Source organism: Sorex fumeus, unplaced genomic scaffold (assembly GCF_029834395.1).
Source record: "Sorex fumeus unplaced genomic scaffold, SorFum_2.1 ptg000044l, whole genome shotgun sequence".
NCBI classification, from domain to species: Eukaryota; Metazoa; Chordata; class Mammalia; order Eulipotyphla; family Soricidae; genus Sorex; species Sorex fumeus.
In genome coordinates, this window is record NW_026606101.1 from 3,952,257 (window position 1) to 3,970,503 (window position 18,247).

At 44.2% G+C, this 18,247-nt stretch overlaps 1 protein-coding gene and 1 pseudogene across 16 annotated transcripts in view; both read left to right on the top strand.

Moving 5' to 3' along the window:
• The window catches only part of PTPRT (protein tyrosine phosphatase receptor type T), a 1,141,641-nt gene that overhangs the window by 509,310 nt on the left and 614,084 nt on the right, over window positions 1-18,247 (top strand). The window lies entirely within an intron of this gene.
• LOC130030794 (40S ribosomal protein S25-like) lies at window positions 754-14,346 on the top strand (annotated as a pseudogene).

Here is an 18,247-nt window from a genome sequence, read left to right on the forward strand (position 1 = left end):
ACCTAAATGGATAGGATGGAAATTACAGCAGAATCTAGCTAGAGGTGTTGTAGATGGTGCTGCTATGGGAGAGAGAAAGAGAGAGAAAGAGAGAGAGAGAGTGGCAGACAGACAGAGACAGAGAGACAGAGACATACAGAAACAGAGACAGAGACAGAGGAGTAAGGGAGAGTGATAGAACAAGAGAGAACCTAGATTCTTCCCTCTTTTCCATCCTCCAGTCTTCCATGAAAGTATCTAAGTTATCAAATTAGAAGCAAGCTGAAACCTGCTTTACTCCTACACTCAGCAGAGCAAAGGCAAAGACTGTGTATGGGTAAATAAACCACCATCATCCTAGTTAATCCTGTAGTAAGAGTAATAGCAATAACAATAATATCCATAGTTAAAATTCATCAAATGCTTCTTATTTGTAAAAACTCCTTGTTTGTTTTCCTTTACTCCTCATCACAGCATTGTGAAATAGGTACTGTTACAACTCCTCCTTTATAATTGGGTAAACCAAGGCACAGCCAGGTTAAGTACTTTGACCAAAGTCTTGGAGCTGCTAAGTCCAGTCCTGTCTCCTATCCCAATCTACTTGTCAACAGTGATTTAGCACAGTTGGCATTGAATTAGAATACTTATATATTTATTTGGGTACTTAGATATTACAGTTTATAACTAAAGGCAGAGGTGGTGGCAAGTGTGATTATAAATATAGACTAGGTCTGTGGTCTCTGGCCATTAGCCTGTGAACTGGTGGGACTGCCAATGACTCACAGTGACAGCCACCTGCTGGCAGCCTCTGCAGCCATAGTGAGTCCCTTGGTCGTGTCCCAGCTTCGAGTCCTCCAAGTACCTCGGCGGCGTGGAGAACTGCATCGATTTGACAAGAGGAAAGTTGCTTTGAGAACTGCATTAAGGAAGATAAGGCAATGAAGAGATGCTGTGTAAATCCTAGAGCCCCCTGCAGATGACAAGTGGCACTATTATGACAGCCCAAAGCCTTCACTTTCAGTGGGCTTTCATTTGCACATTATTACTTTTACTCTTATTTGAAATCTGATTTGGACAATGGCAGTGATTCATCAGAAGAGACATGTGGTCCCAGGCTGGCAAAAAGGGCTGGATATATGGAGCATTTATTTTGGGTCACCCCTTTGCTGGATGTCAACACGTCTTCCCTTCAGAGAACTTGGGGGTCTGGTACAGGAAAGGCACTTGAGCTGTGGAGCAGTGTCATGGAATGTCAGCGTGACGAAGGCTGACTTCAAAGTGTGCACAGGGCAGCCAAGAGAGGAGGAGGGTCTCCTTGCTTGCTTCATTTGGGTTCAGAGATGGTTTTCCAGACCAGCACCCCAGGAGAGTCTGGGTGAGGGGCTCTGTGGAGAGGATCTGCAAGCACACCCAAGGGTGGCATGTGGTCTGGCTTAGAGAAGGGAACTGGGATTTCAGCACGGGGCCCAGTCCCAGAGACCAGGCTGGGGGCATTGCTGTGTTTCCTGAGGTGTGAATGCCGGAGACCATCAGCACCTCCCTGAGTGGGTGGGGTGGGGCAGAAATGGCCTCAGTGGATAGCTGGGGGCCCTTTGGAAGAGGGGATTAGCCTGGATTTAGAGAATCTGGGATTTTTCTGGGTGTTCTGGGTGATTTGGATTGTATCTTTTATTTGGGGGGCCAAGTAGGAGGGACAAACCTGCCTATGTGTGTTCAAGTCTTGCTCCTGGTTTTTCACTCAGGCATTACTTGTGGTGGAGCTCAGGGGACCATGTGTGGTACCAAGAATTAAACCCAGGAAAATGCCTTAGCCACTGTACTGTCTCTCCAGGCCTTTTGGGAAGAGTTCATAGCAGTGGGGATTTGTTCTAGACAGTTTTAGGAAAAAGGGCACACATGTTTTGGTGTCTAGCGCTCCTGCAGTGAGCTGGGAATTTGCACTGGAACACTTTGTCTTGCTTAGATATCAGAAAGTGGTCTGTCATGCCACCCAGTGACCTGGTCTGACCTGGCTATGCTGGCAGATCCTGTTGGCCCAGTCAGATAACAGGATGTTCCAACAGGTTATGCACGGCCTGTGCCAGCCATTTTCCTTCCTCCTGATAGTACCCAGCTTTGGGGGCAAAATCACTCTTCCGTTTTCCTCTTGGGTCTGTACAGCTCTTCTCTCCTGCAGAGGGCAGTGGGGAGTCACAGAGAGCTCATCCTGTAGAAGGCAGACTCTTCTTTGACCCAGTGGCCTGGAAAGTGCCCTTTTTTTTTTTCCCTCTGGGACCAGCTCCTCTCAGAGTCAGTAAGTTGAAGGAGTGAGTCTCCAGACTCTCTCAAGAACTGAGCACAGGGACTGGAGCAATAGCACAGCAGGCCGGGCATTTGCCTTGCACGCGGCCGACCTGGATTCATCCCCGGCATCCCGAATAGCCCTCCAAGCACCGCCAGGAGTAATTCCTAAGTGCAGAGCCTGGCGTGACCCCTAAGCATCGCTGGGTGAGAGCCAAAAAAAAAAAAAAAACTTGACCACACATGATTCTCTCTGGGAAAGAACATAACACGCAGGACAGCAAACAATGAGAGGGACAGAGATAGGAGCTTCAGTGGTACCATGGGGGCTCGCTGTTGCTAACCCACTACAAGGTTTGACCACCACAGCCAAGGCTACTGCTGGGGGTGGCGGAGTGGGAATGGGACACATGCATGAGTTTCCTTTTAGCTTCCATTTATTCCACTGCTGATCACGGTGCTTGCTGAGGCTGGCAGGTGCGGTGGAAGGTATGCATGGAGGATGTGGCTGGGGACTGCGGTTGCCTCTCCGTGGCTGCCCCTCCCTCTCACCATGGCTCCTTGATACTATAGTGCCCTGCTCTGTGTTGATCTCCGGGGATCCCTAGACAGAATAACAAACTGAGATGAGGAGGTGACACTTCCACAGAGACATGGATACTCCATGCGGACCTTTGTCAGAGCATGTTGGTCATGATCCAAGAGTACAAAGTGTAGGGGAACAACTGAAAGCTGGAGTGGTAAGGGACAGGAGTGAGAGAGGCTCCCCCTATGGTCAGGTCCTTGGGATGGACAAACAGGAAGTGCTGGGCATACCCCACACTCCATTTCGAAAATCTTGGCCACTTGACAGCTCTGTGGCTCTTGTCTGCAAAGTGCAGAGAAAGCAATTCTACCTGAACATCCCTGGGACTGGTCATCCCCTGCCCTACAGCAGGTGCTGGGAGGTGAAGGCTAGATACCATGTAATTGCAGCTTGTGATCCAGATACCTCTGGCCTGGGCTTCCCTGCTGACCCCACCCCTCTGGTCTTGGGGTATCCAGTCTCTGCAGCTGCTCCACGTATGTTCCTGTCATAGTCTGCACAAACTTGAGGCCCTCATGTCACCCAGGGCAGCCCTTTGGGGCTTGTAGTTCTCTAGCAAACCCTGCTTGCCCCTCTTGGGAATCTGTTTGCCCCTCCTGGGGAATCCCTCAGAGTTTCCTAAGCTCTGTGACAGGAAGTGTATTCTAAAGACTTAAGGAAGGGTCATCTGTGAGCCAAGACCTGGACTTCAATGGGGTTCCCTCTTCTACACACCATGGTCTTTCCTGAGCAACCTCAGCAAACATCCCATAGCACCGCTGACTGATCCGAAGTTGTTTGGGGAACATTTGATGCCAACAGTCCCAGCAGGAATCTATCCTGCCAAGTCTCCCATTCTGAGTGGAATCATTTACCTTGCAGCTCCAGGATTTTCTCCAGAATGAGCAGGCATGACTCATGTCATTGCCCTCATGGAAATGGGGCTCGGCTCGTCCCTTCCCGGGATGATGAATCTGATTCTAACCCACAGAAAGCCACTCGCGACTGGTCCGCAGTTTAAAAGGCCTGGGAAGATTCATTCGGCTCAACCAAAGTTGTCAGCTGCATTGCCGGAGGGAATTCTTGTTGCAGACGCAAGTGGTGTTCTGTCGACTGTAGCCTGGTGGTGGCTTTCGAATGGCTGTGAGGAAATAAATCCATTCATAAGCATGGCCCACCCACATGAGCCCCACTCGAAGCTCGGCCTCCTGTCCCTCACCTGCTTCTCTGGGTCTGCCAGACTGTCAGCCTCGATAATTGCTCCTTTTGTAAATTTTCAAGAAACAGACGAGATCCCACACGAAAAGGACCCCAGAGAGCACCGTCTTGAGTTCCCTAGAAAAGGTTTCAGAGACCCTGATTGGTACAAGCGATTATCTTCCAGGTCACATAGCCAGGGAGGCAGCCAGGAATCTGGTGGTGAAATAACACCCCTCCCCCGACCCTTACCCCTACCCCCCCCCCACCTTCCTCAGCTCATGGCTCCCATCCAGCCTGATGCTTCTGCTGCCTGCTTCTGCCAGGGAAAGAAGGAGGCGAGGAATTCCATTTGGGCTCTATTCTACTGTTTTACAGTCTCTTCTGAGTAATAAGGTCGGCTTGTTTAATAAGTTCAGCTTCAAAGTAGGTCAGGGATTTTATTTCTGTGCATGGGCCATTAGCATTCTTAAGTGAGAACAAATTTTTTTTTTAAGTGAGAAAATATCCGCTGTGGAGATGATGTGTTCCATGCCTGCCCATTTCCTAAGCTGTATCAGATCCTTTTAGACCACAGAGCACTGTGAGGGGCCCTTCCAGCTTCTAGGCTTCTCAGCATGGTGTGTGTGTGTGTGTGTGTGTGTGTGTGTGTGTGTGTGTGTGTGTGTGGTGCATGCGTGCAGGGGTTGGCATCTGGGAGGAACAGGGAGGGGATTTGTCCTCTGAGGGCCCGGGGATATGGAATCAAGGTGACTTCCGCAGGCTTCTCCAACTTTTCAGTGTTGGATACATTGAGATGAAGTTTGCTTCTTATTTTGCTTGAGTTTGTTCTCTCCAAGCCCCCCTCCGACCCCCCCCCCCCCCAATACAGACAGGGTTGATCCCCGTGTCATGACACCTCTCACAGCTCTTCTGACTTAAGTGCCTTTTTGGATGCTTCCACTACTGGCCTAAAGGATGGACTAAGGAGTCTGGGACCTGGATGTCACTGTTTATGTCAGGAAGAAGAATTGTCAGGACCTCTGGAGGCAGGGAGGAGGGGCGGGTAGTTTGGGGGAAGGAGAATTTGACACCCTATCTATTTAGGTGCTGCTCCTGAGGCTAATATCAATGTTCTATTTTTAGCGATGACCTGGATTGTTTCCTGGGCTCACTCCTTTGTCAGCTGGGGCCAGTGACACAGTACAAGGAAAAAAGTATATTCAAACACAGGATATTCTATTGAGAACATCCAAGGAAAGCACAGTGCTGGACCCAGTGAGGGATGCAGACATGCTCAGTGAGAATCATCACTCGGCAGAGAGTCTGTCAGGGAGCAAGATTCAGACACAAATGCCCAACGTCACAGTGCCACTTGGAACTGCCAAGGTCTCAGCAGTTCTAAATGCTTCTGTCATTCTTCTGTTCCTTTTGTATATTATTTTCTTCATCTATCACTCTAGTGCTCTTGTGGTGGGGGTGTTTGGGATGGGTTATACCCAGTGGTACTCAAGGTCTACTCCTGACTCAGGGATCATTCCTTGTGGTACTCAGGGTACCATAGTGGAATCAGGGACCCACCTGGGACCCTGTGCAATCTCTCTGGCATAAAACCTTAATACTTTTAAAGACATGCTTTTCTTGATCTGGTAAAAAAATATTAGTCACTGTGAATTGTATGAATTGCATGAATTATGTGTGTGATCTATGGTTAGGTTTCAGGCATATAACACCAACTTCAGTGGTATCTACTTGCCTCCACCCTTGTCCTTCATTCCTTTCCCACCCACCAGTGTACCTCTATGACAGGCACTTTTTAAAAAATTAATTTTTCACACAGTGGTTAATAGTACTACTACTGATGGGGTTTCATGCATTACAGTTTGCCAGATATCAGCCCCGCCCCACTCCTGGTTGACCACTTCTCTCTACCATTGTTGTAGTGTCCTCCTCCTCTGCCTCCCACCCCCATGTCAAGCTTCTTACTGAAGACCTGTTCTCATATTCTTTTTTATCTTTTGAACAATAATTATTAACAGTGTATCATGGTATCACTATAATGAAAGAAACTCTGTAGGTTTCAATGACAAGTGAAATGACTTCAACTACTTAAAGTGATTTCTTGAGTAGTTGAAGTCATGATATTATTACTGAATTTTAGTACGTGTACCACAGGCACATACTGTACTTTGGAACACATCAGGGCTGCTTTTGAGGGGAACAGGGCCTGTAGGGATTGAGCTCTTAGCAAGTGCATGATGGTTCTGACTAGTTTTCCGGCCTGATTCATTGTAAAGGTACAACTGTCATGGTACCCAAGGACTCTGTGGGGGTGAAGAGCAAGAGGTGAAACTTTGTCCTGAGGAACTCTTAGTTTTGGAGTCACACTCAAGGGCACACAGATGCTGTGCTTGGCAGTGCTCAGGGGAGCATGAAGTGCAAAAGATGAACTCAGGCCTTCAGCCCAGTGCTCAGCCCTTTGAGCTTTCTCCCTAGTCTTGGGAGACTGAGCTCTGTGCTGTACTTTAGGTTGTTTGCAAAGAAAGTGTCATGAGATTAGGGTTCTCCACCATCTTTCCTCTCTCTCCACTGAAGATTGCTTTTTTGTGTGTCATCACTACATCCTTTTGAGTTGGTTGTTGTATAATCTATGCTGGTATTTCTGTGAACACTGAAACTCCTGCCTGTATCTCAAGCCAGGAGGAGACATGAAAGAAAGACCATTCATTCATTCATTCATTCATAATTGATTCCTTTATTCATATATTCACCCATGGCTACATGCAATGCTAGAGCATACATAAATTCACTAACTACTGAGGAAAGTGTATAAGGAACCACTCAGAAGTCATTTACTGAATCAGAGGGAAGAATGTCCAATCCCAAGGGCTTTATAAGACACATGAAATCAAGTGGTCTGGTACTACATGCCAGGAAAGAAGTGTGCGCTTTGTTGGCTGCCCATGGCTCATCTGTCTGTATTGTATGGCCTGCAAATGATGTTATAAATGTCCAAATAGCCCTTGGCAGAAAAAGTTTCCCCACCCCTGCAGTTAATTAATATTAAGGAACTATTTTGATGAATGAATGAGTGATGCAACCCAGTAGTTCTCAAACTTGATTGCCCATTGGGAAAATCTGGGGAGTTTAAAAAAATCTGCTTTAAAACATTAAGGCCTGGCTACCACCCAGACCATATGTTTAGTTGGTATAGGTTAATATTTAAATCTCAGGAGCCTTAAATGTTTTCACATGATTCTAAAATGCAACTAAGTTTGATAGTCATTGGTGCAACCCGCTAACAAATGTTTTTAAAGATGAAGCTGGCTTAATACAAAGGATCTTTAGTAAAACTCTTGGCACCATTTGGGGAATGGACTTAGAGGGAACTTCATGATCTGTCACTGGGATGTGAGTACAGTTAACTCTCTCCGATGCCTTTTGTCAGCATGGAGCCCTGTACAGGTTTAATAGTGATTGTCCCATTTCTCAGAAGGCCTCAGTTTGTTTCTTTTCTGCAAAGCACTGGTTTCTCTAGCTTTGGTTGATCTTGAGACCCCAGATTTTCCGGCACTAATCTTTGGATTAGAATATCATTTGGGAGTCAGTCCTGAGAGCATCCTGACTTTTGGTAAGCTTTCCTAGGTTTTCCGATGAAGAAGATGTAATCATCGTTACCTTTGGGGAATCAAAAGTAGAAGAGGAAATTCATGGGGGAGTCTTAAGAGACCATAAAGTCCTCCAAGATACAAAGATTTGGATAGGAATGATGTCATTAGAGTACAATTTTTCTTTAAAAATATTAATACCTTGGGGAAAATTGCCGCATTAAACTTGCTTGTCCTTTGGTATATGTGACTTTAATCAGATTGCCTTCCTGATTAAGATCTAGATGAGATTTTAGGCAGGATTAAAAATAATCAACGTTGGATATTACTTATATTTGTTTTTCCTCAATGAAGAATGATAGCAATTTCACTGAGATCATTAGTATGCCCCATTGAATAGGCCAAGGTGGGTCTCTGAAGCCAGGCAAGCTCTCGTCTCTTTGTCTCATTTTACTGCATCTACGACTACAAGAGAGTGTTAGAGACATTTTCATCCAATTTACTTTCCTCCACTGCATTAAAAGATATAGGCATATTTTTGGACTAGACTTTTATAGTAAAGGATGTTCTATCTGCTAAAACATTCAAATGTCTGACACCTTGGCGCAGTGCCCTCCTCACTGCCCTGTCTGTGTCACACTGAGACCCTCCCTGCAGACAACATCCACCGGTATCTTGTCGACAATTCCTCACTGGTTAATTGCATGTGAAGTCATTTGCAAATGAGCGCCTTTATAGGTCACCCTATCATATAATATATGGAAGAAACATCTAAAATGGCCAGGTGGTATTCCCATGTGAGCTTACCCTTGCAAAATACAATACAATGTTGGCCTAGCTTTTGAGCACATATTTGAGTGCAGTCTGAGGTCATGTTTGAGTATGGTTTTGTGTGCATTCTGATGTCACCTTTGAAGATGTCTTTCTCTAAGAGTACAGGGCTCCTGCTCTTTTTATCTCGTGTGGCATCAGCCATTTCTTTCCTCGCCTGGTCTACTCAAATGTGCATTATTTTCAAAGGTGATTCCAAAAGCCATCTTAAGGGGGAACATCCTCTTCCCTGTGGGTGTGAACATTTGATTGTCTATTTGTCATCATAATGTCAAGTCAAGATTTTTTTTTCATTCTTTTTAGTTACAAAAAGAATGAAAAATTGACTCTCAGAATCTGGTAGCATTCCTCCCAAATTATTTGTTATCAATACAATAGATATGTATTTGATACCCATAATTACATTTTTTAAAAGCATCTGCAAATGTAATGACTTAAAGCAGCAAGTACTTGTTATTTCCCAGGCCTGTGATAGGTAGGAGTTTTGGGTTGTTGATGGGTGATCAGGCTTAGAGACTGTTGGGAGTTGTGTAGCAGTTTAAAGACTTGATTGAAGACTGAGCCAATTCCAGGTTCACTCCCATAGTTGTGGGATATTTTAAAAGATCACTCACATGGTTATTGGTCTCAGAGTTTGTTGGCTGTTAGCTGAGTATATGACATTTCTTTGTCATGTATGTCCTTACCATAAGACAACTATCTCCCTGGTAGTGAAATGCAGGGAAGGAAGGATTAACCAAATTAGGAGGGTTGGGGTAAGAGAAATGAAGAAAGGGAGCGAGTAAGGAAGAGAGGGAGGGAAAAAAGGAGAAAACAGGAGAGAGAAGGTAAGAGAACAAGTGAAATGAAATTCTTTCTGTAACCTAGACTGTACCCTGTTACAAGCGATTCAAGAAGTCCAGCCACTTAGAGTGGGTCTCAGTTGCATATCCCTGTATCAGTGTATCACCGTCATCCTGTTGTTCATCAATTTGCTCGAGCAGGTTCCAGTAACATCTCCATTTGTCCCAGCCCTGAGATTTTAGTAGCATCTCCTTACTCATCTTTCCCAACATGCTGTATTGGAGGCTCTTTCAGGGTCAAGTGAATGAGACCTGTTATTGTTACAGTTTTTGGCATATTGAATATGTCACGGGGAGCTTGCTAGGCTCTCCCATGCAGGCGGGATACTCTCGGTAGCTTGCCAGGCTCTCTGAGAAGGACGGAGAATGTACATAAAGAATACAAGTAAGTGTGTTAAAGCCAAACACATGTGTGCTGCTTTAGGTACATCAGTGGGCTAGACTATAAGAGGTCATGCAGCAATGAATGTAGCCATACAACTAGGAGCTTTGTTTTATAGTCTCTGGATTTTGGCCATTGATGGTATTACACGGTGCTGGGGGCAGTTTGTGGGTGTGACTGCCAAGCTACTGGAAAATAGGGGATGCAGGAGGAGGAGTCCCAGTCCCAATATGAGCAGGCTTGGAGATCTCAGTCCCAGGTTTCACATGCCTGGGTTCTTCTGCCAGTTCCCTCATGTGTGAGGCTCATATGAGTGTGTGGAGAATGGCCTTGAGCATGGCTGTGGCTGGATTCTGGAGGTTTTCAGCTGCCGGGGCTCTGCTTGGGGCAGGGAGGGAAACTCAACCCACCTCCCCTCTCGGGGGGGGGGGGGGGGCAGGCAGTGAAGACAACCTGGTGTCGGGGAAGGAGATTCTGTGTCGTCACTCTCTTCCAACATACAAACACCTGCAGGAATTCATTACTGGAAGCCATTTTTGAGCCTGCCCATTGGACATCTTTAAATTGTACTCCCAAAATGATCTTCTACAGATATTGTGTAGAATTTTCTAGCACAGGAGGTACTTAGTCCTTGTTATTTGCAGCACTACAGTAAAATGAAAGGCATCTCAAATAAGTATCTGCTCAAAACAACAATGAGATATCATCTCATACCACAGAGACTGGCCCACATCCAAAAGAGCAAATGCAACTGGTGTTGGCACGAATGTGGCGAGAAAGGGACCCTCCTTCACTGTTGGTGGGAATGCCGACTGGTTCAACCCTTCTGGAAAATAGCATGGACGATTCTCAAAAAATTAGAAATTGAGCTCCCATTTGACCCAGAAATACCACTCCTGGTAGTATATCCCAGAGAGGTAAAAAATGTATAGTTAAAGTGACATCTGCACTTGTCTGTTCATTGCAGCACTTTTTACAATAGCAGAATCTGGAAAAAACCTGAGTGCCCGAGAACAGATGACTGGTTAAAGAAACTTTGGTACATCTACACAATGGAGTACTATGTAGCTGTTAGAAAAGATGAAGTCATGAAATTTACATACAAGTGGTACTACATGGAAAGTATCATGCTAAGTGAAATGAGTCAGAAAGAGAGGGACAGACATAGAAAGATTGCATTCATCTGGGGAAACATAAAGTAACAAAATAGGAGACTAACACCCAAAAATAGCTGAGATAAGTAACAGGAGGTAGACTCCATGGCTTGGAGACCAGCTGCACATGCTAGGGGGAAAGGCAGCTCAGATAGAGAAGGGAGCACCAAATAAAGGGTGTTGGGAGGATCCTCCCAGGATGGGAGATGCATGCTGAAAGTAGACTATAGACCAAACATGATTGCCACTCAATGCCTCTTTTGCTAACCACAGCACCAAAAACGAGAGAGAGAACAAAAGGGAATGCCCTGCCACAGTGGCAGGGTAGGATGCGGGGGATGGTGGTGGGAGGGATACTGGGATCAGAGGTGGTGGAAAATGGACACTGGTGGAGGGATGAGTACTTGATCATTGTATAACTGAAACTCAAGAACAAAAATTTGTAAGTCTACAACTGTACCTCATGGTGCTTCACTAATAAAAATTTAAAATAAAATAAAATAAGTATCTGCGTATACCTTGCACTTTCCAGATTGACAGCTACTTAATATTGAATTGCTAATTATTTTTGGGATAAGGCTCCCATTTTCTTCTCTTTCATGATCAATGAAGGGATTCTGAAGGACTGAATCACATTAAATACCTGCCTCTCACGTCATGATTTTACCATATCATATCTTTTTAATAGTTTTGAGTTTATGCGTCCAATTCCTTATTTTAAGCAACTATCCATCATTCTGATTGAAAACATAATTTTAAAAATATTTTGCTTCTAAAAAATAAATGAAGAGTGCTACTAAGACTTTCCAAACAAAATGGAAATATTTTTCCAGCATGTCTGTGTGATTGAGAAAATCTCTAGGGCAGAAAACAGAACTGGGTTTAGTTGTATGTTTATCAGATGGATGTTTGAACACAATTTTGTCAGGAATCTGCACTGATTTGTGGGCACTAATGAATTTGAGTAGAGTTGAAAGTAAAAAATTAACATAGACTTGACATCAGAAACATGATTTGTAACTGGCAGGGTTGATAAATTGAACCTCATCAAAATGAAGAGTTTTGCTCTACAGAAGCTCAAGTGATGAGAATGAAAATTAAATTATACACTAAAAAAGATGTTTGCAAACTGCACATGTAACAAAGGACTAGTAACCAGACTACACAAAGAATTTTTTTAAATTTTATTTTAGCTCTGTGATTTACAACAGTGATAATGGTAGCATTTCATGCAAAAGCATTCCAGGACCACAACCCCGAGCAGAGTGCCTGTTTCCCATCACTATGTTCCAGTGCTCCCCCCCTCCCCCGCTTTCTCCCCGCATTTTTCCTACAGTGGTAGAATTCTTTTTGGATATTTGTTGTCTCTTTACTGTACTACTTTGTATATGAGGGTGTTTATTCTCTGTTTGTCCCCTTTCCTCTAACTTCACTCAGCATGATACTCTCCAGATTTATCCATGTAACGGCAAATTGCATGAATTTGTCTTTTCTTATAGCTGAGTGGTATTCCATTGTGTATATGTACCATAGTTTCTTTATCCAGTCATCTGTTCTTGAACACTCTGGCTATATCCTGACTCTGGCTACTATAAATAGTACTACCATCAACATAAAACACTGTCTGTCCTCCCGTAGTTCATCAATTTGCTCAAGCGGACCCAGTAACGTCTCCATATTGAGACTTGTTACTGTGTTTGGCATATTGAATACGTCACGGGTAGCTTGCCAGGCTTTGCCGTGTGGGTGAGATACTCTCAGTAGTTTGCCGGGCTCTCCGAGAGGGGCAGAGAAATCGAACCTGACTCAGCCGGGCTGACTGCGCTCAAGGCAAATGCCCTACCACTGTGCTATCGCTCCACACCATCAACATAGAAGTGCAAATGTCTTTTCTGAAGAGTGGTTTTGGGCCTTAGAAGTAAATGCCAAGAAGTGGACTTGTTTGATAATATGGGATATCGATTTATTGATTTAAAAAGTTTTTTTTTTATCATGGACACCAAGATTTACCAAGTTTTCCATAAAACTTTTTCAGGCCCTAAATATTCTAACACCAATCTCCCACCAAAGTGAAGACCTCTCCATCAATGTCCCCAATTTCCCACCCACCACCCCAGCCTGCCCCCTTGCAGGTACCAACAGATTTACCTCATATTGTTTATTATGACAGAAGGCAAATGGAATCGTCAATTCTTAGATCAATAGTAGTCAATTAATGATAATTGTTATATTTTACAATGATGTTGCCAAACTGATGTGAAGATGTACTGTGTAGCTTGGTGCTAGTTTAGCTTCTCTGTTACTGTTTAACTCATTGAGCTTGGTGGTCTTCTATGCAACTTTCCTATCAGATTTACTCTGATCCTACTGGGCTGACAGTAATATGAAATTTGGAGCTGTTGTGACTGTGGAATCCAAGAGTTATAGATCTGAAACAATTTGGTGGCTTAACAATTTGGGATTCAGTTATGAAGCTAGTCCATTTCTATATCAGAGGGTACAAAGTGTGGATATGGACTGCTATGCATACAGGCAGAAACGGGAATCTGCCCACCACTCTACTGAGAAGGCCCCAGAGTTCTCATCCCAGACCAATCTACCTAGAAGAACCAGTGATATATTATTAGGAAACATGGCACTGAGCTGTTTCTTTGCTCGTGAGATGGGCTCAATTCATAGATTTTTGAGGGGTCCATATTGTTTTCATAATAGCTGAACTATTCAGCATTTCTACCAGCAGGGGATGAAGGTTTGTACTTCCAGCATCCAACCAAAACTCATTGTTTTTCAACTTTGTAATATGTTCCAGTCTCACTGGTCTTATTGTTGTTTCTATGTACATTTCCTTGATAATGAGTGATACTAAGCATTTCTTTTCACTTGCCTTTTGGCCATCTATGTCTCGTCTTTGAGTAGTTTCAGTTCACACCACCCCCCCAGCCATTCTGTGGCACCCCCCACACACATACATACACACACACACTGTTTTGAAGGGATTATTTGAGCTCACTCACTGACTGTAGCAGTGTAAAATGGAATGGACACTCTGGGGGGCGGGGGGGAAGTTTGGCAGTTTCTTGACATCTTAATGAACTTGCAATGGTAACTGCTTCCCTCTGAGCTTCGTGACACCTCCCAAGAACAACAAGAAAAAGAAAGATGCCAGAAAATTGGCCAAGAAAGACAAAGACCCGGTGAACAAATCCAGAGGCAAGGTGAAAGAGAAGTAGTCCAAAGTAGTCCAAAGTTCAGAACAAGCTCAATAACCTAGTCTTGTTTGACAAGGTCACCTATGACAAGCTCTTCAAGGAGGTCTTCAAGTATAACTTATAACCCCTGCTGTTATGTCTGAGAGGCTGAAGACTTGGGGTCCTTGCAGGGGCAGCCCTTCAGGAGCTCCTTAGTAAAGAACTTATTAAATTGGTTTCAAAGCACAGAGCTCAAGTAGTTTACACCAGAAACACTAAGGATGGGGAATGCCCCAACTGCAGGGGAAGACATTTCAGTAGGTCCCAACTGTACATTTTGAAAAGTAAAACTTTATTAAGTCAAAAACAAAGTTTGGCAGTCCTAGATTCCATGTGATCCAGCAATTGTACTCCTGGGTATTCATCCCAGAGAATGGAAACATTACTCTCAGCAAAAACCTGTACCTCAGTGTTCATACAGCTGTATTTGTTACAGCTAAAAATCCAGAAACAACCCAGCTGTTATTTTGCCAGTGAATAGTTAAACTGTAGTACATCTATAAGATGGAATACCATTCGGCAACAGAAGAAAATGAAGTGTGGATAGACTCAGCAATCATAATTGAATATGCAGGGTATGGTGCTAAGCAAAACAAACAAACAAAAGCCACAGAGATCATGTATTGTTATTTTTAAATGTGACAATTTTACAATGGAGAACTGTGGAGTTAATCCCAGGGGTTAGGAATGGGATGGGGCAGGAGGGGAGAAAGGTGAATGTGGTTAGAAAGAGGGCTCCTAGCGGTGGTGGGAATGTCCTGCATCTGGATTGTACCGATGCCAATGTTCTGGTTGTGCTATTGTTCTGTGATTTGGCAGGGGTATCACCAGGGAAACTAGGAAAGGGTAACACAGAATCTCTCTGTTATTTATTACAAGCAGAGGAAATCTATAATTATGGATTATGCACGCATGCACACATATAGCATCTTACAGCAGAATTTCTGTAAAGATGGTACTTGCTTGAAACCTTTTCTGCAAGTGAAAATTAAAGCATATTTTACCTTGTATCTTAAAGTAAAAAAAAATGCCCCAGGAAGATATCCTAACTCAAATCTCTTGCTGTTTTGTAGAAACTCTCAGAAATTGCTATGAACTTCTTTGTGCTCCTATGCCTGTTTGAGAAGTGTGTGATAAAGCGTATAAAAAATATCTGGATTAGTGCCTGAAATGTGATCACTGTAATTTCAAATTCCCTTCTCTGCCCCTAATTCTAGTCTTTTCCTGCCCAGGGCCCTGTGGTGGCCTTTAATTCCATTCTCAAAACTCATTGTATACCTGCTAAGTCATATTTGTAGATCCTTGGGGTAAGGACAATGTTCTTTGGTCTGTGGGACCCTCCATTGAGTTTCTAGTTCTAAATACTTTTCAAAGAGTTTCTATTTAGGCTCTGCTAACTCTTCTTTTCAAACAGGATATGGCAGAGCACAGAGGCAGGCCCTAAAGGAAGCAAGGAAGATTCGGAAGAGGCTAATTTTTTCAGTTCCTTTACATAAAGGGTGCAATCATCTCCTAATTCTCCCCACAAACTGAGCAGGCTGTTATGGATAAGACTCTTAATCCATCCGGACATCCTTTCCTGACACTTCAGAGGAGCCAATACTTCTAGTCACTTCCAGCCATTTCAGCAGCTTAGAGACAAATTATGCATTTCCTGTCTGCACATAGGGAGCAGCCAGGGAGTGAAATTTGCAATGTAACAGCGTCTCTGAGGCTCCACTTTTTTTCTCTTCTCCCTTTCTGTTGCTGGTGGCATAGCAACTGATGATGCTACTTGGGCTCGGATGACCCTGAAGGATATATTTTCCCCATACTTCCCACCAGCCTACTTTCCTCTTCTCTTGCTTGGTGCAGACATATTCCATTAAGACAGTTTCCACGTCCCCCCTGCCCCTCCCCTGATGCTTATTAAGTGTAAGCTACCCATCCTGTGGGGAGACTAGTGGTTTCCTCGTGGATAAAACTGACTTGGGTTTCATCACCCATGCTGTGTGAGTCCACAAAGCACAAGAGCTCAGATACTGAGAATGAAGATCATAGGGGTCTTGAGGAGCTGCTTCAGTGCCTCTGGGGTGGGATGAGGGGAGAGTCCAATGTGGAAGGCCAAGACTGGTGGAGAATAACTCACATTTCTTTAAGGCCTGTAGTGTGTCAGGAATTTACATTGGATTTTCATAATCACCCAGGAGCTATGATCCATTATCCTGGTTTTTACACACGAAGACTTGGAGAGAATTCTAGAACTTGCCCAAAGTCATGCCATTAAGTGCTGGAGGTTCTCAGCCACGCTCTGTCTGGCCCAATAGACTTGCACTTCCAATGCATCCACCGAACTTTGTAAATGAAAATGATGGTGTAAAGGTGGGGTATGTAGAGTACTGGGTGTAGCACTATTGGGATAGTGCATGGGATGCTGTACAGGGACACTGGTACAGATACTCTTAGACATACCTCATAGGGATAAGAAAGAACTATGGATGCCCAGATGTTCACATACCAGGCCTCACTAGCCTTTTAATTCTTGGCCTTAAGCTTAGCCCCACCTCTCCAGCCCAGTCGTCCTCACTGTGGTTCTCCCATCTGTCCTCTCTCCTACAGTAATTGGCAGGACTTCCCCTTAGCTAAATCTCTTTCTCCAGACCCCAAGGAACATGCATGGTCAAGGTGCTTTCCTAGAGTGATTCTAGAATTACTCTGCTTGTATTATGAGAAGTGATCCAGTATAAAGTAATTTAAAAAGTGTTGAGTCACTGGGGGAGAAAGAGGAGCCAGGAAAAGATAGAACATTGAAAATCATGAAACCATCTCGCCTGGTGCTGCATCTCACGGAGTGATGCAATTTTAAATGACTTCATTGGTTGCAACATGAGTGTGTTAAGTAGACCGAGACCAGACTCTTGAATGTATTGAATGTAGTTGCTTGTGGAAGTGTTGGCAGGAATACAGACAGTACTGTGCCCCCCCCCCACCTTCTTCTGACACAGGAAGAGGGATGAATCTAAAGGAGTCGTTGTGTCTCTCTATGAGCAGGGGCATAGAGAGGCCCATGGGGGTAGCAACTAAGTTTCCCACCAACTGCTGAGTAGTTTCACTGACTGCTGATTGAGAGGGTGAAAATGACAGTTACTACAGCACACTGTCATGTACTAGAACCATTTAGGGGCATTGACTATCAGACCTTACCCATTCTCGTGGGCTGGAGTGATAGCACAGTGGGTAGGACATTTGCCTTGTACACGGCAGACATGGGTTTGATTCCTCTATCCCTCTCGGAGAGCCCCGCAAGCTACCGAGAGTATCTCGCTCGCACGGCAGAGCCTGACAAGCTTGCCGTGGTGTATTCAATATGCAAAAAACAGTAACTACAAGTCTCACAATGGAGACATTACCGATGCCTGCTTGAGAAAATTGATAACAACAGGAGGACAGTGCTACAGTGCTACTAATTCTTGTGGCAAATCCACGAGGAAAGGGTTTTGTTTTCACCCACATTTTAAAGATGAAGAAACTGGCAGCACAGAAGGGTTAAGTTAACTTGGTTTGGTTTGCACAGTCTTAGCTTGGATTGCTCCAAAAATAAACAAAGAAAGAGTGTGCAGGAAATTTTATGGAAGTTGGAGGGAACACTAGTAAAGAGGAGGGAGTGGGACTGGCAAGGAAGGAAGGAAGGAGCCATGAATGAGCTGGCAGCCCTGGAGGTAATTTTGTCTTCACAGAGGGGCAAGTGGGCAGTGTGTGCTCTGCATCCTTCAGAACCAGAGTGTAATTCTGCATTCTGTTGGTTCTACAAATGAACCACAGCTTAGCTGGCTTTCAGATTCTTGAGGCATAAAGCTTTCTATGCATATGTATATATTAAGGAAGAGAGTGAGAGAGAAAGACAGAGAGACAGAGACACACAGAGAGAGAGGGATTTCATCTCTGAATGAAATGTCATTCAAGCTGAGAGTACAGACTACAGACCCATAGTAAGCATGTTTTGTCTTCAACCTGCCTCTTTGAATTGCCAATTATTTAACATTAGGGAAATACCTTTATTTGTAACTTTCTTCTTCCTCCCCACAAAATCAATCACCAGTAGTTCATTTATCTCTGTTCTTTCTGGAAGAAGAAATGAATTATTATTTTTAAGGCACTAACAATAGTCATAGATGTATGAACATTTACAGTAGATGTTAATTG